Source organism: Nipponia nippon, unplaced genomic scaffold, assembly GCF_047370975.1.
Source record: "Nipponia nippon isolate SJK-2023a ecotype South Korea unplaced genomic scaffold, ASM4737097v1 scaffold_45, whole genome shotgun sequence".
Classification (NCBI taxonomy): Eukaryota; Metazoa; Chordata; class Aves; order Pelecaniformes; family Threskiornithidae; genus Nipponia; species Nipponia nippon.
This window is the reverse complement of record NW_028262364.1, coordinates 308,787-334,264: the sequence shown is the minus strand read 5'-3', so window position 1 is coordinate 334,264 and position 25,478 is coordinate 308,787. Positions and strand designations below refer to the sequence as shown.

The window sequence follows — 25,478 nt, the reverse complement described above, 5'->3', positions numbered from 1 at the left end:
GCAACTGGGGTTTCCTATTTGAGCCCGTTGTGTGATCAGTGTGACTCACTTCCTCCACGTAGCATCAGTTGCACAATGTGTAGAGGGGACCCTCCCTTTGAACATCCAGCCCAGCACTGGCAGTCCAGGTGCCAGGAGGAGCTGTGCTTCACTACCAGCCACTTCCAAAGCAGCTCAAACATCTTCATATGCTGCCAATGTCTCTTTCTCAGTTGGAGAATAGTGGACCTTGGATCCTCTGCATCCCCGACTCCAAAACCCTAGGAGTCGACCTTGAGTCTCCCCTGGTGCTTTCTGCCAGAGGCTCCAGGTAGGGCCATTCTCCCCGGCTGTGGGGTAGAGCACATTTTTTACGTCTTGCCCTGCCCAGACTGGCCCCAGGGCCTCTGCATCGACTACCTGCTCTTTAATTTGTTCAAAGGCTTGTCATTGTTCAGGGCCCCCTTTGAAATCGTTCTTCTTCCAGGTAACTTGATAGAGAGGGCTGTAATTATTTGGATCAGACTGTAGTTTGGAATATGCATTCTCCAAAAACCCACAATGCCCAAGAAAGCTTGTGTTTCCTTTTTGCTGGTTGCTGGAGACATGGCTGTTATTTTGTTGATCACAGCCATTGGGATCTGATGATTTCCATCTTGCCATTTTATTCCTAAAATCTGGATCTCCTGTGCAGGTCCCTTGACCTTCCTTTGTTTTACTGGCCTTCAGAAGGATTTGGACTATTTTCCTCCCTTCCTCAGAAACCTCTTCTGCTGTGTTGCCCCATACAATGATGTCATCAATGTCTTGCAGGTGTTCTGGAGCCTCACCCTGTTCCAATGCAGTCTGGATCAGTCCATGGCAAATGGTAGGGCTGTGCCTCCACCCCTGGGGCAGTTGATTCCAGGTGTGCTGGACGCCCCTCCAACTGAAAAGCAAACGGTGGCCTCCACTCTGCTGCCAAAGCGATTGAGAAAAAAGCATTAGCGATGTCAATGGTGGCTTACCACTTGGCTGCCTGTGACTCCAGTTCGTATTGAAGTTCTAGCGCATCTGGCATGGCAGCACTCAGCAGCGACATGACTTCGTTCAGGCCACGATAGTCTCCTGTTAGTCTCCGCTCTCCATTAGACGTTCGCGCTAGACATACGGGACTGTTAAAGGCTGAGCGAGTCTTGCTGATCATTCTTTGGCTCTCCAGTCAATGAATGAGCTTACGGATGGGAATCAGAAAGTCTCGGCTGTGCAATATTGCCACCTGTGCAGCATTGCCATAGTGATTGGCGCCTGTTGTTCTTTGACCCTCAGAAACCCCTCAACAACTTGGACTGCTCCTCCAGCCACCTCTGCTCTCTTTCACTGTTGTGATAGACTGGGGAGTGGCTACGAGGGACTAGGACTGACTGCAGTGAGCTTGGCCTTGCCTTCTCTGCACCCTGCCTTCATATATTTCTATATATTGATGAGATCCCCCCTGAGCCTTCTCTTCTCCAGGGTAAACAGTGCCAGCTCTCTCAGCCTTTCCTCATAGACTCATAGAATCATAGAATCGTCAAGGTTGGAAAAGACCCTTAAGATCATCGAGTCCAACCGTTAATGCAGCACTGCCAAGTCCATCACTATACCATGTCCTCAAGCACCACATCTGCCCATCTTTTAAATACCTCCAGGGATGGAGACTCAACCACTTCCCTGGGCAGCCTGTTCCAATGCCTGACCACCCTTTTGGTGATGAAGTTTTTCCTAATATCCAACCTAAACTTCCCCTGCCACAGCTTGAGGCTGTTTCCTTTTGTCCTATCCCTCGTTACTTGGGAGAAGAGACCGACCCCTACCTTGCTACAACCTCCTTTCAGGTAGCTGTAGAGAGCAATAAGGTCTTCCTTCAGCCTCCTCTTCTCCAAACTAAACAACCCCAGCTCCCTCAGCTGCTCCTCGTAAGACACGTGTTCTAGACCCTTCACCAGCTTCGTTGCCCTTCTTTGGAAATACTTCAGCACCTCAATGTCCTTCTTGGAGTGAGGGGCCCAAAACTGAACACAGCCCATACTGCTGGACCCGGCACTTAACCTTCTGGAATCTCATACAGTTGGCCCCGGCCCATCGATCCAACCTGTGCAGGTCCCTCTGTAGGGCCTTCCTATCCTCCAGCACATCAACACTTCCACCCAACTTGGTGTCATCTGCAAACTTACTGAGAGTGCACTCAATCCCCTCATGCAGATCATCAGTGAAGATATTGAACAGGACTGGCCCCAACACTGAGCCCTGGGGAACACCACTTGTGACCGCTCGCCACCTGGATTTGACTCCATTCACCACCACTCTCTGGGCTCGGCCGTCCAGCCAGTTTTTAATCCAGCGTAGAGTGCATCCATCCAAGCCATGTGCAGCCAGCTTCTCCAGGAGAATGCTGTGGGAGACAGTGTCCAAGGCCTTGCTAAAGCCCAAGTAGACAACATCCACAGCCTTCCCCTCATCCACTAAGCGGGTCACCTTGTCATAGAAGGAGACCAGGTTAGTGAAACAGGATCTCCCTTTCATAAACCCATGCTGGCTGAGCCTGATCCCCCGGTTGTCCCGCACGTGCTGCATAATGGCACTCAAGATGATTTGTTCCATTTGTTCCTCAAGTAAGAGGAGCTCCAGTCCCATTGTCACCTTCTTGGCCCTCACTGGCCTCTCTCCTGTATGCCCAAGTCTCTCCTGTACTGGGGAGCAGAGAAGTGGAGCCAGTACTGCAGGTGTGACCTCAGCAGTGCTGAGCAGAGGGGAAGGATCACCTCCCTGACCTGCTGGCAATACTTTGTCTAATGCAGCCCAGGATACCATGGACCTTTTCTGCCACGGGGGCACATTCCTGGTCAAGCTGTGGTCCACCAGAACCCTTGGGTGCTTTTGTGAGAATGCGATTTCCAGCTGGGTGGCCCCCAGCCTGCCCTGGTGCATGGGGGTGTTGCTCCCCAGGTGCCGGACTTTGCTGTTGCCCTCGTTGAAGTGCAGGCCGTTCCTGTCAGCCCATGTCTGCAGGCTGTGGAGGTCCCTGTGGGGGGCAGCCCAGGGCTCCGCGTGTCTTGGTCGGCGCGGGCAGGGGACGGGAGTGAGGCCAGGGCGGGCTGGGGGTGCGGGGCACGGGGAGGGTCCTGCGAGGGGCCGCTGCGGGCCGACAGCCCGGCCCCGGCGCTGGCGCTGGCGCTGGGGCTGGGCGAGAAGGCGAGAGAGCGTGGGAGCCGCGCTGGGAGCCAGGGGCCAGGAGCCTTGGGGGGGCGGGGCGGGGCGCTCCTGCTCTGCCCACGGCCCTGGCCCGCGTCCCTCCCCGCGCCCGCCCTTCTCCTGGCGCGGAGGGGCCGCGGCCCCGGGGGGCCGGGCCGGGTGGGTTGGGGGCGGGCAGGGGCGTCGGCGCTGCCCCGGCGAGGGGCCGAGGCGGCGGGGCGGGCAGGAGCAGGAGCAGGGGCAAAAGCAGGAGCGCGAGCAGGATGAGGATGAGGATGGGTGCGGAGCGCGGGTCCGCTGGGCTGCTGTGCGGCTGGGGCCGGGCCCTTGGGCGCCGTCCGTCCCCGGCGCGGCAGGGCGTGATGGCGCCCGGGCTGGGGCCGTGGCTCCTGGCCTTGTCCTTGGCCGCGGGGCCGGCAGGTGAGAGGCGGGCGGGGAGGGGAGCGAGGCCGGGGCTGGGCCCGGGGCTGGGGCTGCCCGCGGGCGGCCGTGCCCGTGCCGGGGCCGCGGGGCTGCGGCTGCTGCCGCGGCGGGCGCGCCGTTCTCTGGCGCTCGCCTTCCTTAGCGGGGGAACGGGGAGCGGGTGGCGTGGGCGGGAGAGGGAGAGGCAGGGGCAGGGGCAGGGGCAGGGGCAGGGGGAGGCTGTCGGGCAGCGGGTCGGGCCGCAGTGTCGGGAGCAGGCGCGGCTGAGCCCCGAGGGGGGCAGGCGGGGCATTGTCCCGGGCGCGGGGCTTTGGCGGGAGAGAGGGGGGTGGCGGCTGGGGCTGTGCCGGGGCGGGGGGCGTCGGGGCGTCGGGTGAAGGTCGTCGGGCCGTGGGCGCGCCCTGCCCGGCTGCGAGCGCTCTCCGTCCGCAGGGGTGTGGGCGCAGCTGAGGCTGGTGGAGGCCGGCGGAGGGCTGCGAGTGCCCGGGGACTCCGTGCTCCTCTCCTGCCGCGGGTCCGGCTTCAACTTCGGGAGCTATACAGTTCGGTGGTACCGTCAGGCACGCGGTGGCACACTCGAGTGGGTGTCCTACATCCACTTTGCTGGTCGTGTAAAGACGTATGGGACAGCAGTGGAGGGTCGAGCCATGGCGTCCCGGGACAATTACCGATCTGAGTCGTCTCTGTCCCTGCGTGCCCTGCACCCGCGGGACTCTGCCCGCTACTTCTGTGCCGTTCGCACGGCGACAGGAAATCCAGCTGAGCTTGAACAGAAAGGTGCTGGGGCCCAGCCCGGGGTGCGGGAGCTGTGGGGCAGGAGAGTGCTCGTTCCGAGGGGCCTCCGCGCTGTTCCCAAACGGTGAGAGATCATCGCTGTGCACCGCGGGTGTTCCTGGCCTTTCCTGCACTCTGCAGGAATTCTAATTTATTGCCAATTAAAATTAGAGTGAAATGGTGAGGATGAAAATATCCCAAGCCTAAAGGAATCTGCCTTCCTCTTTGCCCTTCTTCTTCCCAGGCTCAACTTTACTCCTTCATTCCTTTCCTCTCCCCGAGAGGCACAGGGTGCAATGGGAAATGGGGTTTGGGGTCAGTTCATAACATTTCATCTGCATTGCTCCGGCTGGATGCCCATAAATCTATGGGGCCCACTGGGATTCCTCCGAGGGTACTGAAAGAGCTGGCCAATGTTATCACAGGACCTATCTCCCTTATTTCTCAATGGTCTTTGGAGTCTGGAGAGGTCCCAGACGACTGGAAGCTGGCAGATGTTGTCCCAAGTTTCAAGAAGGGAAAGAAGGAAGCCCCTGGTAATTACAGGCCTGTCAGTCTCGCTTCAGGGCCTGGTAAAAGGATGGAGAAGGTTATTCCGGGAGTTACTGAAAAACGCTTGAGAGACAGCGCAGTCACTGGTCATAGCCAGCACGGGTTCATGAGGGGAAGGTCCTGCTTAACTTAATGTCTTTTTATGACCAGGTCACCCATCTGGTTGACCGAGGGAAGCTGTTAGACGTGGGGTGGTTTTGGATTTTAGGAAAGCTTTTGAAACTGTCTCTCAGCGTGTCCTTCTGGACAAAGCGTCCAGCACGCAGCTAGACAAGTCCATAATACGCTGGGTGAACAATTGGCTGATGTGTCGAGCTCAAAGAGTTTAAGGAAATGGGGTTACATCCAGCTGGTGGCCAGTCACCAGTGGGGTTCCCCAGCCTCAATTTTAGGGCCAGTGCTCTTTAATGTTTTTATAAATGATCTGGACGTAGGAATCGACTGTACGTGAAGTAAGTTTGCCGATGATAGTATACTGGGAGGAGCTGTGGACTCCCTCGAGGGCAGAGAGGCCTTACAGAGAGATCTGGATAGACTGGAGAGCTGGGCAGTCACCAGCTGTATGAAATTTAACAAGAGCAAGTGCTGGATTCTCCACCTGGTTAAATGTACAAATTGGGGAATGAGAGGCTGGAGAGCAGCCCCTCAGAAAGAGATCTGGGGGTTGGGGTTGATGGCAAGTTGAATGAGTCAACAGTGTGCCCTGGCAGCCAAAAGAGCCAACCGTGCCTTGGGGTGCATGAAGCACAGCCTAGCTAGGTGGTTGAGGGAGGTGATTGTCCCCCTCTGTACCGCACTGGTGCGGCCCCACCTCGAGTACTCTGTGCAGTTTTGGGCACCTCAATATAAGAAGGACATCAGACTGTGAGAGTGCGTCCAGAGGAGGGTGACCAAGATGGTGAAAGGCCTCGAGGGCAAGACTTACAAGGACCAGCTGAGGTCACTTGGTTTGTTCAGCTTGGAGAAGAGAAGGCTGAGGGGTGACCTCATCAGTGTGTTATCGACATTGTTCTCATCCTAAACCCAAAACACAGCAGTATACCAGCTACTAAGAAGAAAAGTAACTCTATCCGAGCTGAAACCAGGAGAGGCCTCAAGGGGAAGACTTAAAAGGAGTGGCTGAGGTCACTTGGTTTGTTCAGCTTGGAGAAGAGAAGGCTGAGGGGTGACCTCATCACCCAGGGGTGACCTCATCACAGTCCACAAGTTCCTCAAGGCAGGCAGCAGAGGGGGAGGTACCCAGTGATAGGACACGAGGAAATGGAATGAGGCTGCATCAGGGAAAGTTCAGACTGGACATTAAGAAAAGGTTCTTCACTGAGAGGGTGGTCAGTGACTGGAACAGTGTCCCAGGGGAAGTGGCCAGGGCACCAAGGCTGTCAAAGTGCAAGGAGTGTCTGGACGATGCTCTTAGTCATATGGTTTAGTTTTAGGTAGTCCTGTGAGGAGCAGGGAGTTGGACTCAGTGATCCTTATAGGTCCCTTCCAACTTCTATGATATTCTATGATTCTAGTGGTTCTATTATTCTATTAATGATACCATTCTCTCAACATGTAATGGTTCTGTCGTGGTCACCTGAAGTTACTGCGTGTAACATGTGTGAAGTCCCACTATCTCTAGACAAACATTACCATGAGGTTCATGGACTGCTGGTAGACTACAAGAGCAGTTTCCCCATTTCATGGGATGTTACTTGATCCTGTGGGGCTTTTAAGGTACACGTCTGCTGATGTGCAGAGGACAAAAGAGGCTCAGGGTGTGCATTGGATTTCCATGGCAGTTTACAGAGAGACACCCGTATAGTCACAGCCCATTCCCGACATTCTTCAATGTTGATGTTATAAGTAGATGTAGAGGGGTCTACCCATGGAATAATAAATCCTGGAGATACGGAGCAGCTGTGACTTTCACAACTTGGCCGTTCTTGTTGCATAGCAGCTAGTGGCCTGCTTTGATGTAAGGAGGCTGTGTAGTATTATTTAGGCCAGATGCTCTGGCATGTGCCCATGCCAGCCCAGCATCCCGTGGTCTACACGCTGGCTGTTTCTGCTAAGGCAGCTGTTTGCAGTCTGAGCTCTGCGGGTGCCAATGTGTGGACTTGCTTTGCCACCAGCGGACCGACCAGTTTCTGAGTGGGCTTTCAGAATCTGACTGCCCAAGGGACAGTCCCTAGAGGGTTCCCCCTCCCAGTCGTAGCGCTCCAGACACTTCTTCATGCAATGTTTTGCATACTCTGAGTGAACTGCTAGCTGTAATTCTTAGCTGTTTGGGGTAACCAAGGACATGTACACTGCAACTGCAAGACAGATGATATTCAATTCCTTTTCAAGGACTTTCCCATGTGAACTTGGCAGCCATAGCATGATCAAGCACTACGGATGGCATACAAGTATTCTGATTCTGGGGATTATGTGGACTCCCGTGCATGCTTTATCGTATCCCAATGTAAGCAGGGTCTAGAAAAACCTATTCATACTTTATGTCATCAGTCAGATATCTCTCCGCTGAGCAATGGTGCAGAAGTCTCTCATCGCTCTTCCACATCCAGTTTGAAGCTATCCTTCTGGGCTGAGCAAGAGGTGTAACAACAGTTCAATTAGCCAGCTATTGCAGCAACATAACAGTTACCCAGCACCTGGAGCTGTATGAAGATAAGAACATGCCTCAGGGTTGACACCACATGGGTGAGGGGAAGGATCACCTCCCTTGACATGCTGGCAACAGTTTGTCTAATGCAGCCCAGGCTACCATTAGCCGCCTTTACTGCAAGGGCACATTGCTGGCTCGTGGCCAACTTGGTCTCTACCACAACCCCAAGGTCTTTTTCTGCAAAGCTGCTTTCCGGCTGGGTGACCATAGCCTGTCCTGGTGCTTAGGGTTGTTCCTCTCCAGGTGCAGCAATTTGCCTTACCACTTGTTGAACTCTGAGAGGTTCCTGGTAGCCCATTTCTCCAGCCTGTCGAGGTCCCTCTGGATGGCAGCACAACCCTCTGCTGTATCAGCCAGTCCTCCCAGCTTGGTGACAGCTGCACATTTGCTGAGAGCACATGCTGTCCAGTCCTCCAGATCATCATGAAGATGTCAAACAGGACTGGAGCCAGTATTGACCCCTGGGTTACACCGCTAGGTGCCGGCCTCCAACTGTACCGTATGCGACTAGTCACCACCATCTGGTCCCAGGCGTTTGGACAGTTTTTATCCCCCTCCCTGTCTGCTCACCCTGTTCATCAGCTTCTCTAGGAGGATCTTAGGTGAAACAGTGTTGAAAGCATTCCTGAAGTAAAAGTAAATGTCCTGCTCTCCCCTCATCTACAAAACCAGTCATTTCCTTCTGGAAGGTTATCGTCTTGGTCAAGCATGACCAGCCCCTTGTGAATGCTGATGACATGCTTGTCCTTCAAATTCCTGGAAATGGTTTCCAGGACTAGTTGCTCCATCACCTTCCCAGGGCTCAAGGTGAGGTTGAGCAGCCTGTAGTTCCCTGGTAGAGAACAGGGAGCTGTTTTATGAACATCCCAGAAAAAGGGGAAGGAAGTTATAAAATCCTCCATCTGATCTGATGCTGGGAACGCCGTGCTGGTGCAGCATCAGGTGAGCCACTGCTTATGGCACATTGCACGGCACATTGCCCCGATCCCCCACCCTGGTGATCTTTGCCACTATTGTGTTGTTCAGAAACTGTGCAGAAATCTGTTCGGAGCACGGTGTTGTAGAGGGAAAGCATGTTGCTTCATTTGAAAAGAAAGCCAAAGCTGTTCCAGTGACATCATTGCTGCTGCCAGGTTGTTGTTGATTCCAGGCTCTTCTGTTAGGAGTAGCTGGCTAAGTCCTTCCTTGCGGTGGGTTAACCCTGGCAGGCAGCTAAGCCCCACAGGCTGCTCAATCACTAGCACCTCAGCAGGATGGGGCTGAGAATCAGAAGAAGAAAAGCGAGAGAAAACTTGGGTTGATGTAAAGACATTTTAATAGGTAAAGCAAAGTTGCATGCAAAAGCCAAGCAAAGTAAGGAATTAATTTACTATTTCCTGTCAGCTGGCAGGTGTTTAGCCCTTTCCAAGAAAGCAGAGCTTCATCACACAGAACGGTTCCACAGGAGGACAAACGCCGTAAATCTCAACACCTCTCCTCTGCTGCCTTCTTTGCAGCAGCTGTCACTGCTGAGCATGATACCATATGCTATGGAATATCCCTTCGGTCAGTTCGGGCCGTCTGTCGTGGCAGTGTCACGTCCCAGCTTTTTGCCCACCCGCACCCTGCTCGCTTCCCGAAGCCAGAAATGTCCCAGCTGCGCCTGGCCGAGGCAGCGACCCCCTTCCGCAGGGCGAGAATGCGGGAGAGCGTGGGAGCCGCGCTGGGAGCCAGGGGCCAGGAGCCTTGGGGGGGGGGGGGCGGGGCGCTGCCCTCCATCTCTGCCCACGGCCCTGGCCCGCGTCCCTCCCCGCGCCCGCCCTTCTCCTGGCGCGGAGGGGCCGCGGCCCCGGGGGGCCGGGCCGGGTGGGTTGGGGGCGGGCAGAGGCGTCGGCGCTGCCCCGGCGAGGGGCCGAGGCGGCGGGGCAGGGGCAGGGGAAAGATGAGGATGGGTGCGGAGCGCGGGTCCGCTGGGCTGCTGTGCGGCTGGGGCCGGGCCCTTGGGCGCCGTCCGTCCCCGGCGCGGCAGGGCGTGATGGCGCCCGGGCTGGGGCCGTGGCTCCTGGCCTTGTCCTTGGCCGCGGGGCCGGCAGGTGAGAGGCGGGCGGGGAGGGGAGCGAGGCCGGGGCTGGGCCCGGGGCTGGGGCTGCCCGCGGGCGGCCGTGCCCGTGCCGGGGCCGCGGGGCTGCGGCTGCTGCCGCGGCGGGCGCGCCGTCGCCTGGCGCTCGCCTTCGTTAGCGGGGGAGCGGGGAGCGGGTGGCGTGGGCGGGAGAGGGAGGGGGAGAGGCAGGGGCAGGGGCAGGGGCAGGGGGAGGCTGTCGGGCAAGGTCGGGCCGCAGTGTCGGGAGCAGGCGCGGCTGAGCCCCGAGGAGGGCAGGCGGGGCATTGTCCCGGGCGCGGGGCTTTGGCGGGAGAGAGGGGGGTGGCGGCTGGGGCTGTGCCGGGGCGGGGGGCGTCGGGGCGTCGGGTGAAGGTCGTCGGGCCGTGGGCGCGCCCTGCCCGGCTGCGAGCGCTCTCCGTCCGCAGGGGTGTGGGCGCAGCTGAGGCTGGTGGAGGCCGGCGGAGGGCTGCGAGCGCCCAGGGACTCCGTGCTCCTCTCCTGCCGCGGGTCCGGCTTCACCTTCCAGGATTATGCTTTTCGGTGGTACCGTCAGGCACGCGGTGGCACACTCGAGTGGGTGTCCTACATTAGCCAGCCCTCGGGTAGTACCAAGAAGTACGGGGCAGCAGTGGAGGGTCGAGCCACGGCATCCCGTAACAATTCCCAGTCCTAGTCGTCTCTGTCCCTGCGTGCCCTGCACCCGCGGGACTCTGCCCGCTACTTCTGTGCTGTTGGCACGGAGACAGGAAATCCAGCTGAGCTTGAACAGAAAGGTGCTGGGGCCTGGCCCAGGGTGCACAGTGTGCACGGGACACTCAGAGCTGTTCCCAACCAGAGAGGGGCCATCACTGCACACCGCAGGTGGTCCTGGCCTGTCTGCAGGAGCTCCTTTGCCAGCACTTCTAATTTTCATCTCTTGAGTCCCAAATGCAGAGTTTTATTCTGTGGAGGTGGTTCTATGTGTTTGTGTCACCCAACCAGGCTGGCCACTCTGCCTGCCTGCAGCCCCTCTCTGCCTTCCCTTGGCCCTCTTCTTCCCTGGGGCACCGAAAAACTTTGGGCTTCATCGACACCAAGGTCTGCTCCCATCGACCCCCTCGTAGGCCATTTCCTGGTGCCAGTGAGAGCAAAGCAGTGGGGGAACAGCCCTGCTTTTGTTTCAGGTGCATTTCAGGGTGATGAGATCCAAGCGACGAGGTCTGCAGTGTGGTGGCAAGAAGGGAATACCGGGACCTTACGATGCGCTTACAGCTCCAACGCCTCCTATATTTACGTGGCCTGGTATCGGCAGCGTCCCGGTGGGCCCCTGCAGTACTTGCTGCAGAGCAAGGGCCGGGGAGGCTCCTACAGCCACACAGCCCCTTTTGCCCGCAAGAGGTTTTCCTGCCAGGCTGACAAGAGCTCCGGGACACTGACCATCACTGGGCTGGAGCTGGGGGACAGTGCGCTCTACTACTGCACCCTGCAGGGACCACAGTGAGGGACACCTGCGGGGTGCCCCAACAACCTCAGCTTCCTCCTCTCCTGCTCTCCCCTGGTGCATGTTCACGGGGGTCAGAGCCCATCTCAGGGGTGAGTCAGCAAGTTGACCATGCCTGGGGTCAGGGAGAAGGGGTCTCATTGTGGCTGGGTGCTGTCAGTGGTCGAGAGATGTGGGAAACCTGAGCAGAGCAGCTGCGTGGGCGGAGAGGAGCTGGGGAGAGGTGAGCAGGAGCTGCTCTGGCCATGTGGGGTCATGTGTGCACGAGGTCATTGCCCGTCGCAGATAGAGTGGACAGGCGTGGTGGAGGCATATGAGGGTGCCACACAGGAGAGGTTAGCGTGGTCTTGCAGCCCTGTTTCACAGAATGGTTGAGGTTGGAAGGGACCTCTGGATGTCACCTGGTGCAACATCCCTGCACAAGCAAGGCCACCTAGAGCCAGTTGCCAAGAGCTATGTCCAGACAGCTTTGAAATATCTCCAAGCATGGAGAGTCCACAAGCTGCGTGGGCAACCTGCACCAGTGCTTGCTCTCTCTCACCCTGAAGAAGTTTTTTCTGATGCTCAGAGGGACCCTCCTGTGTTTTTATTTGTGGCCATTGCCCCTTGTCCTGTCACGGGGCATCACTGAGAAGAGCCTGGTCGAGTGTCGTGGTTGAACCCCAGCCAGCAACTAAGCACCACGCAGCCGCTCACTCAGTCCCCCCTGGTGGGAAGGGGGAGAGAATGGAAGAGAGAAAAGTTGTGGGTTGAGACAAAGACAGTTTAACAGGTAAAGCAAAAGGCGCACCCACAAGCAAAGCAAAACAAGGAATTCATTCACTACTTCCCATTGGCAGGCAGGTGTTCAGCCATCTCCAGGAAAGCAGGGCTCCATCACGCGTAACGGCTTTTTGGGAAGACAAATGCCATCACACTGAACGTCCCCCCCTTCCTTCTTCTTCCCCCAGCTTTATATAGTGAGCATGACGTCATATGGTATGGAATAGCCCTGTGGCCAGTCTGGGTCAGCCGTCCTGCCTGTGCTCCCTCCCAGCTTCTTGTGCACCCGGCAGAGTGTGGGAAGCTGAAAAGTCCTTGACCAGTGTAAGCACTGCTTAGCAACAAGTAAAATATCAGCGTGTCATCAACATTATTCTCATACGCAATCCAAACCACAGCACTCTACCAGCTACTAGGAAGAAAATTATCCCAGCTGAAACCAGGACACCCAGTCTTCTTTGCACCTTCTCTTCAGGTATTTCTGTACATTTATAAGATCCTCCACGACCCTTCGTTTCTCCGGGGTAAACTGTCCCATCTCTCACAGCCTTTTTTACAGGAGAGAGGCTCCAGACCCTTCGTCATCTTTGTGGCCCTTTGCTGGATTCTCCCAAGTATGTCAGCCTGAGCTATCGCTGCCTGTTTGTCCTTGTCTCCTGGGGTCGCAGGTGCCCTTTCTCAGGTGCAGGCAGAGGCCTCAGGCCCCACGGTCGGGAAGGTCTCAGAGTTTCTCACGCTTACCTGCCACATCTCTGGTGTCCCCATCAGTGACAGCAGCTACGCTTGGGACTGGATCCGGCAGGCTCCTGGCAGAGAGCTGCAGCAGATAGCGTTGCAGTATCCTTTCCCGGGACTCCAGCACATTGCTTCATCCTTGCAGACGCGAGTCACCAGCTCTGCAGACCCCTCCAGGAACCAGCTGTCGCTGGAGGTGCTCTCGCCCACAGCTGCAGACAGGGCCACCTATTTCTGCAGCATCAGTGAGCTGGAAAAGGGCACCGTGCTTGAAACACAGGCAGGGCCAGGGCAGAACTGGAAGGAAGGGGATTAAATCCAGCCCGGTGTTTTGTGGTTGCTGCAAGGCAAGTCTCTTCCGAGACTTCTCAAGACTAGACTGGTCTGGCTTTTCCCAGAAACAGGCACAGAGGTGCTGCAGCAGCAGCAGCAGCAGCAGTTAACCATCTTCCTTCCTTCTTGGTCTCTCCCAGAGACAGAAAGGGAGAGGGAAAGAGGTTGTTTTTGGAAGAAGCAGAGAGAGGAAGGAGCTTCCTCAGAGGAAGATTGCGGGTGGCTCTAGAGCCACACATCACCATTTGCCCACCAGACGCTTTCCTGGCAAGTGAGCACTCTGTTATTGCACCCTGCAGGGTGAGAGACACCCGGGAGTGCACCAACAGCTTCAACCTCTTCTGCTCCTCCAGCCCCCGCCTCTCACCCTCACTGTTGTCTTAGAGCGAGGGAGTGCCTAGGAGGGACGAGGACTGCCTGCAGTGACAGAGGCCCAGCCAGGGGAGATGTGGGCAGAGCTGTTCTGCAGGCAGAGTGAAGGTGGCGAGAGGCGAGCCAGAGCGCACCTGGCCATGTGGACTGCCCTGTGCGTGGGGTTATTGCCCATCGCAGGTAAGTGCAAGGAAGGGGTGATGCCCCTGCTCAGAAACTGTGCATGGCCCTGTGCTCTGCACTGCTCTGTGGAGCTGTGCTGGCTGCTTGCAGCCTGAGCTGCCTCTGGCTTGACCTCCACCCATCCATGCAAAGACCTTTCAAAGTTGAGGATGGCAGCATTGGGCCCAAGCCCCACTTGCCTGTGAGAGGTGCTGTGTGCTTGTAGAGCAGTTTCAGGGACAAGAAAGTGGGTTCTCGCCATTGCATCTTGGCAAAGAGAAAGGGATTTGTGCCCCATGGTGCAAAACCTTCCTGCTTTGAATGGGAAAATCAGAAAAAGTTCCTTGTCTGACAGGGAAATGGAGGGAGGGGAACATGGTGTCCCACTCCTTGTGAGCCCCGATTCCTGGTGCCATCTCTATTTTTCTGCCCTTCTTTGTCAGCTGGGTTCAAAGAGAAGGATTTAGTCCTGCCCGATGCCACAACAATGCCTCCACCTGCGTTGTCTTGAGCGTTGCTGATTCTTGGAGTGATCACAGCTTGGTCTTGCTCTCTGCAGCAGTCACTGGCCAGGTGGCCTTGGAGCAACACGTCAGGGAACTGGCCGTGCGAGAGGGAGACGGAGTCACCTTCCGGTGCAGCATGCGTGGAGCCAGCATGAGCAACTACTACATGTTCTGGTACCGGCAGGGGCCACGTGGCTCTCTGGACTGGATTTACGGGGAGGGTGATTCCTATGGAGAAGGTTTCCAGGATCGCTTGAAGGGATCAGTGGAGAGCTCCCAGAAGAGATTCACGCTGCAGATGCAGGCAGCAAAGCAAGGAGATGAAGCAGTGTATTACTGTGGTGCTAGGCTCACCCTGGAGCAGCTCAGCAGCAGAGTGGACCAAAACCCGACTGACAGAGAATACAGATCTCTCAGCATTTCTTTCTAGCAGCTGCTAATGAGAGGTTGGTGTCACGCAATGGGAGGTGCAGGAAAGAGACCTTTGCATGCTTGCAGTAGAAGGTGGTGAAGGGAAGTGTGGTTGAAGGGCTGAGACCATTTCTGATGCAGGAGGATCTCTTGTGGGAACTTGAGAGGCTGTGTGGTGAAGTGCAGGTTAGTGTACATTGCCTGGGCTCCTGTCCAGCATGGCCCAGTTTTTGCTCCCTGGCTTGGCTGTAGAGATCTGGGATCCTGGAGGTGCAGCGCAGTAGCTGACAGGAGTGCTGTAGTGGATGGAGCCAGGCTGTTTAGGAAAGAGAGAGGGCAGATCAGCATGGGTGACATTGTGGTGGGTGGGTGCTACAGATCACCTGATCAGGAAGAAGAAGTAGACCAGGTGTGGTGGGTTGACCTTGGCTGGCCACCAGGTGCCCACCAAGCCACTCTCTCAGTTCCCCTCCTCAACTGGACAGGGGGAAAAATACAATGAAAAGCTCGTGGGTTGAGGAAAGGAGAGGGAGATGAGCCATCAGAGTCAAAACCAACGTGGCTTTGGGAAATTAATATAAATTTATTGCCAATCAAATCAGAGTAGGGGAACGAGAAATCAAGACAAATCTAAAACACATTCCCACCCCCCCGTTCCTTCTTCCTGCACTCAACTTCACTCCCAGCTTCTCATCCTCCTCCCCCTGAGCTGTGCAGGGGGACGGGGAATGGGGGTTGCAGGCAGTTCATCCCGTGTTGTGTCTGCTGCTGCTTCCTCCTCATGCTGTTCCCCTGCTCCAGCGTGGGGTCCCTCCCTTGGGACAGAGTTCTTCATCAGCTTCTCCAATGCAGGTCCTTCCTGTGGGCTGCACTTCTTCCCAAACTCCTCCAGCATGCGTCCTTTCCGTAGGCTGCAGTCCTTCAGGAACAGACGGCTCCAGCATGGGTCCTTTGTGAGGCACAGGTCGTACCAGAAAACCAGCTGCAGCATGGGCTCCTCTCCCCAGGACTGCCATTCCTGCCAGGAGCCTGTTCCAGCGTGAGCTCTCCACGGGGTCACAGCTTCCTTCAGGAAGCCACCTACTCCAGTGTGGGGTCCTCCGTGTGCTGCAGGGTGGATATCTGCTCCAGCGTGGACCTCCATGGGCTGCAGGGGGACAACGTGTGTCACCATGGTCTTCACCACGGGCTGCAGGGGAATCTGCTCCACTGCTTGGAGCTCCTCTCCCCCTCTCCTTCCTCACTGACAGGCAGCATGGGTTTGTGAAGTGGAAACCGTGCTTAACCAAATTTCAAGCCTTCGACAATAAGACGATGAGTCTTGGTGGATGAGGAGAGGGTGGATGTTGTGTATTCTGAATTTAGGTACGCTTTCAGCACTGACCTCCCTGGAAGCATCAGAGACAAAGCTACTGATTCTGGACTAGCTAAGTGGGCTGTGACATATGCAGGACACAGGCCTCCTGGCAATTGTAGCTGCTCGTTGGGATGGACTGCTCTTGAGCTCAGCACTGGTGAGACTGTGGGCTACTGCGCCCAGTCCTGGGCTCCCCAGCACAGGAAAGACATGGACATACAAGAGCAAATGCAATGCAGGGCCATGAAGATGAGGAAGGCAGCATCTGACATACAAGGCGAGCCTGAGAGAACTGGGTTTGTTTGGTGTGGAGAAGGAAATGCTAGGGGGGGATTTGTCAGTGTGTCTAAATACCTGAGGCTGTGTAGTCTCCATTCTTGGAGATATTCAAAACTGAACAGCACAAGGCTGTGGGCAGCCTGCCGTCCCTAACCCTGCTAAGCAGCTCAGTCCCACACCGCTGCTCACTTAGTCAACCACAGTGCGATGGGGGCAGAGAGTCGGAAGGGTAAGAGTGACAAGACTTGTGTGTTGCAATAAAGAGAGTTTAATAAGCAAAGCAACAGCTGCACGCGGAAACCAAGCAAGATAAGGAATTCATTGCCGACTTCCACACGGCAGGCAGATGTTTAGGCATTTCCAGGAAAGCTGGGCTTCATCACCCATAGTGGTTACTTGGGAAAGACAAATGTCCTAACTCTGAATGTCCCCATGTGCTCCTTATTTCCCCCAGGTTTATTGCTTCACATGGCTATATGTGGTATGGAATATCCCTTTGGCCAGTTGTGGTGAGCTGTACAAGAAGGCCTTGATGCTGTATAAGCACTGTTCAGCAACAGCTAAAACATCGGTGTGATATCAACATGGTTTTGGTCACAAAACATCGCAGCTGCCCATACAGGCTGCAATGAAGCAAATTAACTCCATCCCAAGGAGACCCAGTACACCTACTCCAGTTGATCGAGCTTCGAGCAGGAGGGTTAAACTAGGTCTTTTCCAGAGGTCCATTACAGCCTCAACTCTTGTCCTGGTTTCAGCTGGGATAGAGTTAATTTTCTTCCAAGTAGCTGGTAGAGTGCTGTTTTTTGGGTTTATGGTGAGAATAATATTGATAACACACTGATGTAGTTTGCTAAGCAGTGCTTACACTGGTCCAGGACTTTTCAGCTTCCCATGCTCTGCCAGGTGCACAAGAAGCTGGGAGGGAGCACAGGCAGGACAGCTGGCCCAGACTGGCCACAGGGCTATTCCATACCATATGATGTCATGCTCAGTATATAAAGCTGGGGGAAGAAGAAGGAAGGGGGGGACGTTCAATGTGATGGCATTTGTCTTCCCAAAAAGCCGTTAGGCGTGATGGAGCTCTGCTTTCCTGGAGATGGCTGAACACCTGCCTGCCAATGGGAAGTAGTGAATGAATTCCTTGCTTTGCTTTGCTTGCATGTGCGGCTTTTGCTTTACCTATTAAACTGTCTTTGTCTCAACCCCCGAGTTTTCTCACTTTTACTCTTTCAGTTCTCTCCCCAGTCCTACCGAGGGGCACTGAGTGAGCGGCTGCGTGGTGCTTTGTTGCTGGCTGGGATTAAACCACGAGAAATCCTCTGCCATCGTGTGAGCAACACTGGCTCCTCTTCTGCTCCCCTTTCTCATGCTCTTTGTTGAGAGCTTGAAAAGACAGCATCAGGCCTGATGGCCAGCCAGAGCTTTGATGCAGCTTTGGGGGCTGGAAATGCTTTGGGAGTACTCTTCCATCCTGATGTGGGGGGGGAAGACCACTCGTCTCTCCTCCTTTCCTCGTGCGCTGCCAACATGCTGCCATGTACCCCCTGCAGTCATCTGGCAGTGGCCTTTGGGTGGCTGTGAGGGAGAAAGGGCAAGCCTCTGCCAATCATTTCCTGATTGAATTCCCTCCCCTCCACTCTGTCCAGGTACCTTGGACACAGCAACCACCTGGGGCCCACATTCAGCCTCTCAGGCGCCAGGGAGCAGCCAGTCAACCGGTCAGATGGGGATGCATGTTATTCCCCATCCTTCTGAAGCCAGGCTCTGGGTTTGTGTACATGGCTCTGCAACCCTGTCACATTTGCGTGTACCAGTGTCTGCAGCTTTACAGAACAAACATAAGATCAAACAGAAGACTAAAGACCATAAATACAGCAAACACAACCATGCTGAATAGCTCTCCCCAGTCCCCTGTGTGCTACTTGTTTACCCACCCATATTACTTTTGTATCACTCGCATAGTTCTCTCTTGAGTTCCAGCTTTGAAACTTGTAGCCAGAAGAGGAAAGCGCCTGTGAGTCTTTCACAGAATGACAGAAGGGTTGAAGGTGGAAGGCACCTCAGGAGGTCATCCGGACCAAGCCCCCTGCTCGAGCAGGGCCACCTGGAGCCAGGTGCCCAGGACTATGTCCAGACAGCTTATGAATACCTCCAAGCATGGAGACCCACCAACCTCTCTGGGCAATTTGTGCCAGTGCTGAGTCAGTGGAAAAGAGTCACATTAGGCTGCACATTGCCTCTTGACCTGTCACTGAGCACCACTGCAAAGAGCTTGGCCCTTCCTTCCTTGCACCCTCCCTTCATATAGTTTTATGTATTGATGAGATCCTCCCTGAGCCTTCTCTTCTCCAGGGTAAACAGCGTCAGCTCTCTCAGCCTTTCCTCAGGTAAGAGGAGCTCCAGTCCCACTGTCACCTTCTTGGCCTTCACTGGCCTCTCTCCTCTATGCCCAAGTCTCTCCTGTGCACAGGGGAGCAGAGAAGTGGAGCCAGTACTGCAGGTGTGACCTCAGCAGTGGTGAGCAGAGGGGAAGGATCACCTCCCCGACCTGCTGGCAATACTTCATCTAATGCAGCCCAGGATACCATGGACATTCTCTGCCACAGGGGCACATTCCTGGTCAAGCTGTGGTCGACTAGAACCCTTGGGTGCTTTTGTGAGAATGCGATTTCCAGCTGGGTGGCCCCCAGCTTGCCCTGGTGTATGGGGGTGTTGCTCCCCAGGTGCGTCCCTCCCCGCGCCCACCCTTCTCCTGGCCCGGAGGGGCCGCGGCCCCGGGGGGCCGGGCCGGGTGGGTTGGGGGCGGGCAGAGGCGTCGGCGCTGCCCCGGCGAGGGGCCGAGGCGGCGGGGCGGGCAGGAGCAGGAGCAGGGGCAGGGGCAGGGGCAGGATGAGGGTGAGGATGAGGATGCGGATGGGTGCGGAGCGCGGGTCCGCTGGGCTGCTGTGCGGCTGGGCCCGGGCCCTTGGGCGCCGTCCGTCCCCGGCGCGGCAGGGCGTGATGGCGCCCGGGCTGGGGCCGTGGCTCCTGGCCTTGTCCTTGGCCGCGGGGCCGGCAGGTGAGAGGCGGGCGGGGAGGGGAGCGAGGCCGGGGCTGGGCCCGGGGCTGGGGCTGCCCGCGGGCGGCCGTGCCCGTGCCGGGGCCGCGGGGCTGCGGCTGCTGCCGCGGCGGGCGCGCTGTCGCCTGGCGCTCGCCTTCGTTAGCGGGGGAGCGGGGAGCGGGTGGCGTGGGCGGGAGAGGGAGGGGGAGAGGCAGGGGCAGGGGCAGGGGGAGGCTGTCGGGCAGCGGGTCGGGCCGCAGTGTCGGGAGCAGGCGCGGCTGAGCCCCGAGGGGGGCAGGCGGGGCATTGCCCCGGGCGCGGGGCTTTGGCGGGAGAGAGGGGGGTGGCGGCTGGGGCTGTGCCGGGGCGGGGGGCGTCGGGGCGTCGGGTGAAGGTCGTCGGGCCGTGGGCGCGCCCTGCCCGGCTGCGAGCGCTCTCCGTCCGCAGGGGTGTGGGCGCAGCTGAGGCTGGTGGAGGCCGGCGGAGGGCTGCGAGCGCCCGGGGACTCCGTGCTCCTCTCCTGCCGCGGATACGGCTTCACCTTCCAGGAATATTATGTTTGGTGGTACCGTCAGGCACCCGGTGGCACACTCGAGTGGGTGTCCTACATCGACTTTGCTGGTCGTGTAAAGACGTATGGGACAGCAGTGGAGGGTTGAGCCATGGCATCCCGGAGCAACTACGAATCTGAGTCGTCTCTGTCCCTGCGTGCCCTGCACCTGCGGGACTCTGCCCGCTCCTTCTGTGCCGTTCCCACGGAGACAGGAAATCCAGCTGAGCTTGAACAGAAAGGTGCTGGGGCCCAGCCCGGGGTGCATTAGATGTGGGGAAGGTGAATGTTGGCAGGGGTGAGGAGGGGGCAGGTCTCAGGGCTGTTCCCAAGGAGTCAGTTGCACCACTGTGCACTGCAGGTATTCCTGGCCTTCACTGCACACTTTGGGAATTCTATTTTATTGGCAATTAAATCAGAGCAGAATTGTGAGTAACAAGAAAAAAGCCTCCTTAAAACACCTTGCCCCCCCTGAATCCCCGCTGCTTCCCAGGCTCAACTTCAGTCCTTCATTCCTGACTTCTCTCCCTCCTGTCCCCAAAGTGCGTGGGGGGAATGGGGTGTGGGGTCAGTCCACAACACATCATGTCTCCTGCTCCTTCCTCCCTCCCATGGTCTGCAGTGCTTCACCAATGGCTCCAGGGTGGCTCCTTCCCAAGGGCCGTAGTCCTTCAGAGTAAACCTGCTCCAGCCTGGGCTCTCCACAGGCCCCAGTTCCAGTCAGGGCATATTCACATGCTCTGGCATGGGATCTTGCACAGGCTGCAGGGAAATCCCTGTTCCACGGGGGTGTCTTCCGCGGGCTGCAGGCTAATCTCTGCTCTGGCACCTGGAGGGTCTCCCACTCCTTCAATGACTTGGTGTTTGCAGGATCGTTTCTCACGCTTTCTTTCCTCACTTCTCACACTGCTGCACCCTCTTTGGACCACTCTTAGCTATGTTGTCCCATAGGCACTGCCATCTTCACTGCTGGGCTCAGCTTTGGCCAGCAACGGGTCTGCTGCCGAGCTGGCTGGAACAGGCTGCGTCGGGCATGAGGCAGTCCCTGGCCTCATCACAGAGGCCATTGCTGCAGCGCCTGGCTACCAAAACCTTGCAGTGGAAAGCCAGTACAGGAGGGTCACAGCCCACCTCTGTGCCCAAAGGCTCTTGCAACCCTGTTTTCACAGAATGGTTTAGGGTTGAAGGAACCTCCAGAGGTCATCTGGTGCAACGGCCCTGCTCAAGCAGGGCCCCCTACAGCTGGTTGATCAGTACCATGCCCAGGCAGCTTTGGAATACCTCCAAGCATAGAGACTCCACAACCTCTCTGCACAACCTGTGCCAGTGTTGAGTCACCCTGACAGTGCAAAAGTGTTTCCTGATGTTGAGAGGGACCGTGCTGTGTTTTAGTTTGTGCCCATGGCCGCTTGTGCTGTCACTTGGGAACGACTGGGAAGAGCCTGGCCCTGTCTTTAGGTGCACCTTCTCTTCAGGTAGTAGGAAGTCTGTTTCTCTCCCAGATCTGACGTTACAATGGGAGCAAGAGCTTGTGATCTTGTGTGTTTGCAGCTGCTGGATCTTGGGGGTGACAAGCAGAAGCCCAGGGAAGTGGTGGAGTAGGTGAAGCAATTGATCCATCTCTTGTTGCTGGTTCATCCTTGTCTCCTGGGGTCGCAGGTGCCCTTTCTCAGGTGCAGACAGAGGCCTCAGGCCCCGCAGTAGGGAAGGTCTCAGAGTCTCTCACGCTTACCTGCCACATCTCTGGTGTCCCCATCAGCGACAGCAGCTACGCTTGGGACTGGATCCGGCAGGCTCCTGGCAGAGAGCTGCAGCAGATAGCGTTGCAGTATCCTTTCCCGGGACTCCAGCACATTGCTTCATCCTTGCAGACGCGAGTCACCAGCTCTGCAGACCCCTCCAGGAACCAGCTGTCGCTGGAGGTGCTCTCGCCCACAGCTGCAGACAGGGCCACCTATTTCTGCAGCACCAGCGAGCTGGAAAAGGGCACCGTGCTTGAAACACCGGCAGGGCCAGGGCAGAAGTGGAAGGAGGGGGTTAAATCCAGCCAGGTCATTTGTGGTTGGCCGCAAGAAGGCTTCTCAAGACTAGACTGGTCTGGCTTTTCCCAGAAACAGGCACAGAGGTGCTGCAGCAGCAGCAGCAGCAGCGGAGTCTCCCACCAGCACACACCAAACCCTGAACAGGGTGTTAACCTTCTTCCTTCCTTCTCAGTCTCTCCCACGGGCAGAAAGGGAGAGGGAAAGACGTTGTTTTTTGGAAGAAGCAGAGTGAGCATTGAAGAACTCAAATGGGAACATGGAAAGCCAGAGCTGAATTGAGTTTTGAAGCCTCATGTTGTTCAGGGAGCCCCAAGTAGTGCCACAGAAGGAGCTGAGCTGCGGATCGTCTTTTCCCCTGGACATGATGAACAGTCTCTTTGTTGTGTTGTTAGTGTTGGCTGCATGTGCATATATGCTCATGTGTGTACAATGAGATCCAGCATGGAATGTTGTAGGGGAATCCCAACAAGAAGGATGTGGAGGGTGGCCGGGGCCATAGGTAGCCCGGCATGTCCTATGATGCTGGGCCAACTGCAAGTGTCCCCGTGCACCTTAGGCCACCCCAGCCCTGCATCCCCCTGCTGCTTTTCCCACCCTCAAGCCTCCAGTTTCAGTGGGCTCCTCTACCCTCTGCAACTCCCCTTCCCATGCCTGTCCTGGATCCTCTCCCCAGGGAGCCATGTTGGGGCACCCAGGAAAAGCGAGGGGAGGGGAAGGATTCAGACAGTCTGTGGAGGGTCAGTGTGGAGTGGGCGATGTTCCCCAAACTGGTGGTCCCAGTCAAGATGGTGACACTGTGTCAGGGCTCAGTAGGTGCCTCATCCTGTGGCTGCAGAGTCCCTAGGGGGAGCTCTGGGTTCCTGCTGAGCAGGATGAGCACAGCGAAAGGAGTGTCCCTGTGCTGCTGAGCAGCCCCAACAGCCTGTAGGGGCTTTTCTGCTTGGGGGTGTGTGGGAGGCTTTTGCCAAGGAAGAAGCAGGTGGAGAAGTGTCAACGCGAGGGAGGAAATGGAGGAGTAGGGTGGTGGGCCGGAGTGGAAGGAGCAGGGTGGGGAGCACATCTCCAGTGGAGTGTCCTGTCCAAGCGGATCTGGGCTCAGGGGAGACCCATCCAGGAGCAGCATCTCAGGAGCGCCAAGGGACAGGGTCCACTGGGAGGACAACCTGCCACCCCCAGGGCCAGGTCCACAGTCCCAGCAGCACCCTTCTGTCCTTCCTCAGAGGAAGGTTGTGGGTGGCTCTAGAGCCACACATCACCATTTGCCCACCAAAGGCTTTCCTGCCAAGCGAGCGCTCTGGTATTGCACCCTGCAGGGTGAAAGGCACTCAGGAGTGCACCAACAGCTTCAACTGCTTCCGCTCCTCCAGCCCCTGCCTCTCACCCTCACTGTTGTCTTAGACCGAGGGAGTGACTAGGAAGGAGGAGGACCGCCTGCAGTGACAGAGGCCCAGCCAGGGGAGATGTGGGCAGAGCTGTTCTGCAGGCAGAGTGAAGGTGGCGAGAGGCGAGCCAGAGCGCGCCTGGGCATGTGGGCTGCCCTGTGCGTGGGGTTATTGCCCATCACAGGTAAGTGGAAGGAAGGGGTGATGCCCCTGCTCAGGAACTGTGCATGGCCCTGTGCTCTGCACAGCTCTCTGCAGAGCTGTGATGACTGCTTGCAGCCTGAGCTGCCTCTGCCTCGACCTCCACACCCATCCCTGCAGAGTACAATGGGAACAGCCCTCCTCCTCTTCTAGCTGTGAGTTAGACACCTCTGTCCAGCCTGCCTCGTCTGTGGTGTGGGGACAGGCAGGGCACCTACCTGCTACTCCCACCTCTTGGGGTCTAATGCTTTGCCTTTGGACTGGCACTCTGCTCCTGGGGCACTGCAAGCCATCTTGCAAAGACCAGGTTGAGGATGGCAGCATAGGGCCCAAGCCCCACTTGCCTGTGAGCGGTCATGTGCTCATTCAGAGCAGTTTCAGGGAGAAGAGAGTGGGTCCCTCACCATCGCATCTTGGCAAAGACAAAGGGATTTGTCCGCCATGGCGCAAAACCTTCCTTCTTTGAATGGGAAAATCAGAAAAAGTTCCTTGTCTGACAGGGAAAAGGAGGGAGGGGAACGTGGTGTCTCCCTCCTTGTGAGCCCTGATTCCTGGTACCAGCTCTACTTTTCTGCCCATCTTTGTCAGCTGGATTCAAAGAGAAGGATTTAGTCCTCCCACTAGTCCAGTGCCATCACAATGCCCCGACGAGTGTTACCCTGACCTTTGCTGAATCTTGGAGTGATCATAGCTTGTTCTCACTCTTGGCAGTCACTGGCCAGGTGGCCTTGGAGCAACACGTCAGGGAACTGGCCGTGCGAGAGGGAGATGGAGTCACCTTCCAGTGCAGCATGAGTGGAGCCCACATGAGCAGCTACACTATGTTCTGGTACCGGCAGGGGCCACGTGGTTCTCTGGACTGGATTTGCCGAGGGGATTATGCCTATGGAGAAGGTTTCCAGGATCGCTTTAAGGGATCAGCAGAGAGCTCCCAGAAGAGATTCACGCTGCAGATGCAGGCAGCAAAGCAAGGGGATGAAGCAGTGTATTACTGTGGTGCTAGGCTCACCCTGGAGCAGCTCAGCAGCAGAGTGGACCAAAAACCAACTGAGAGAATACAGATCTCTCAGCATTTCTTTCTAGTAGCTGCTAATGAGAGGTTGGTGTCACGCAATGGCAGGTGCAGGAAAGAGACCTTTGCGTGCTTGCAGGAAAAGGTGGTGAAGGGAAGTGTGGTTGAAGGGCTGAGACCATTTCTGATGCAGGAGGATCTACTGTGGGAACTTCAGAGGCTGTGTGGTGAAGTGCAGGTTAGTGCACATTGCCTGGGCTCCTGTCCAGCATGGCCCAGTTTTTGCTCCCTGGCTTGGCTGTAGAGCTCTGGGATCCTGGTGATGCAGCGCGGTAGCTGACAGGAGTGCTGTATTGGATGGAGCCAGGCTGTTTAGGAAAGAGAGAGGGCAGATCAGCATGGGTGACATTGTGGTGGGTGGGTGCTACAGATCACCTGATCAGGAAGAAGAAGTAGACCAGGTGTGGTGGGTTGACCTTGGCTGGCCACCAGGTGCCCACCAAGCCACTCTCTCAGTTCCCCTCCTCAACTGGACAGGGGGAAAAATACAATGAAAAGCTCGTGGGTTGAGGAAAGGAGAGGGAGATGAGCCATCAGAGTCAAAACCAACTTGGCTTTGGGAAATTAATTAAATTTATTGCCAATCAAATCCAGTTTTTGCTCCCTGGCTTGGCTGTAGAGCTCTGGGATCCTGGCGATGCAACGCGGTAGCTTACAGGAGTGCTGTAGTGGGTGGAGCCAGGCTGTTCAGGAAAGACAGGCTGGGAAGGCGAGGGGCAGGGCTTGCCCTTTCTGTGAGAGAGCAGCTGGCATTCATGGAGCTCTGCTTTGGCACATCCAGTGAGACAGCCAGCAGCCTATGGGTGAGGATTAGAGAGCAGCTCAACATTGTGGTGGGAGGCTACTACAGATCACCTGATCAGGAACCAGAACTAGAGGAGGCCTTCTTCCGACAACTGGAAGAAGCCTCATGTTCACTGGCCCTGGTCCTCATGGGGGACGTGAGCCATACCACGTGTTGGCTGGTGGGACAGCCCAGCAGGGCACAAGCAATTGAGCAGTTTTCTGGCATGCACTGATGAAAACTTCATCAGGGGAAGAATTGGTGGTGGATGTGAAGGTGAGGGACAGCCTTGAGTGCAGTGGTCATGCAGTGCTTGAGCTCAAAATCCAGAGAGCG

At 56.6% G+C, this 25,478-nt stretch overlaps 1 long non-coding RNA gene and 1 pseudogene across 1 annotated transcript; both read left to right on the top strand.

Annotated features, from left to right (window-relative positions):
- Positions 1-3,554: 3,554 nt before the first annotated feature.
- LOC148052632 (Ig heavy chain V region 3 pseudogene) lies at positions 3,555-4,478 on the top strand (annotated as a pseudogene).
- A 7,860-nt stretch (positions 4,479-12,338) lies between these two features.
- Positions 12,339-16,300, top strand: LOC148052631 (uncharacterized). Its single transcript, XR_015709187.1, has 3 exons — positions 12,339-13,533; positions 14,075-14,467; positions 15,285-16,300. It is a non-coding gene; the product is annotated as an uncharacterized LOC148052631 (long non-coding RNA).
- The last annotated feature ends 9,178 nt before the right edge of the window (positions 16,301-25,478 follow it).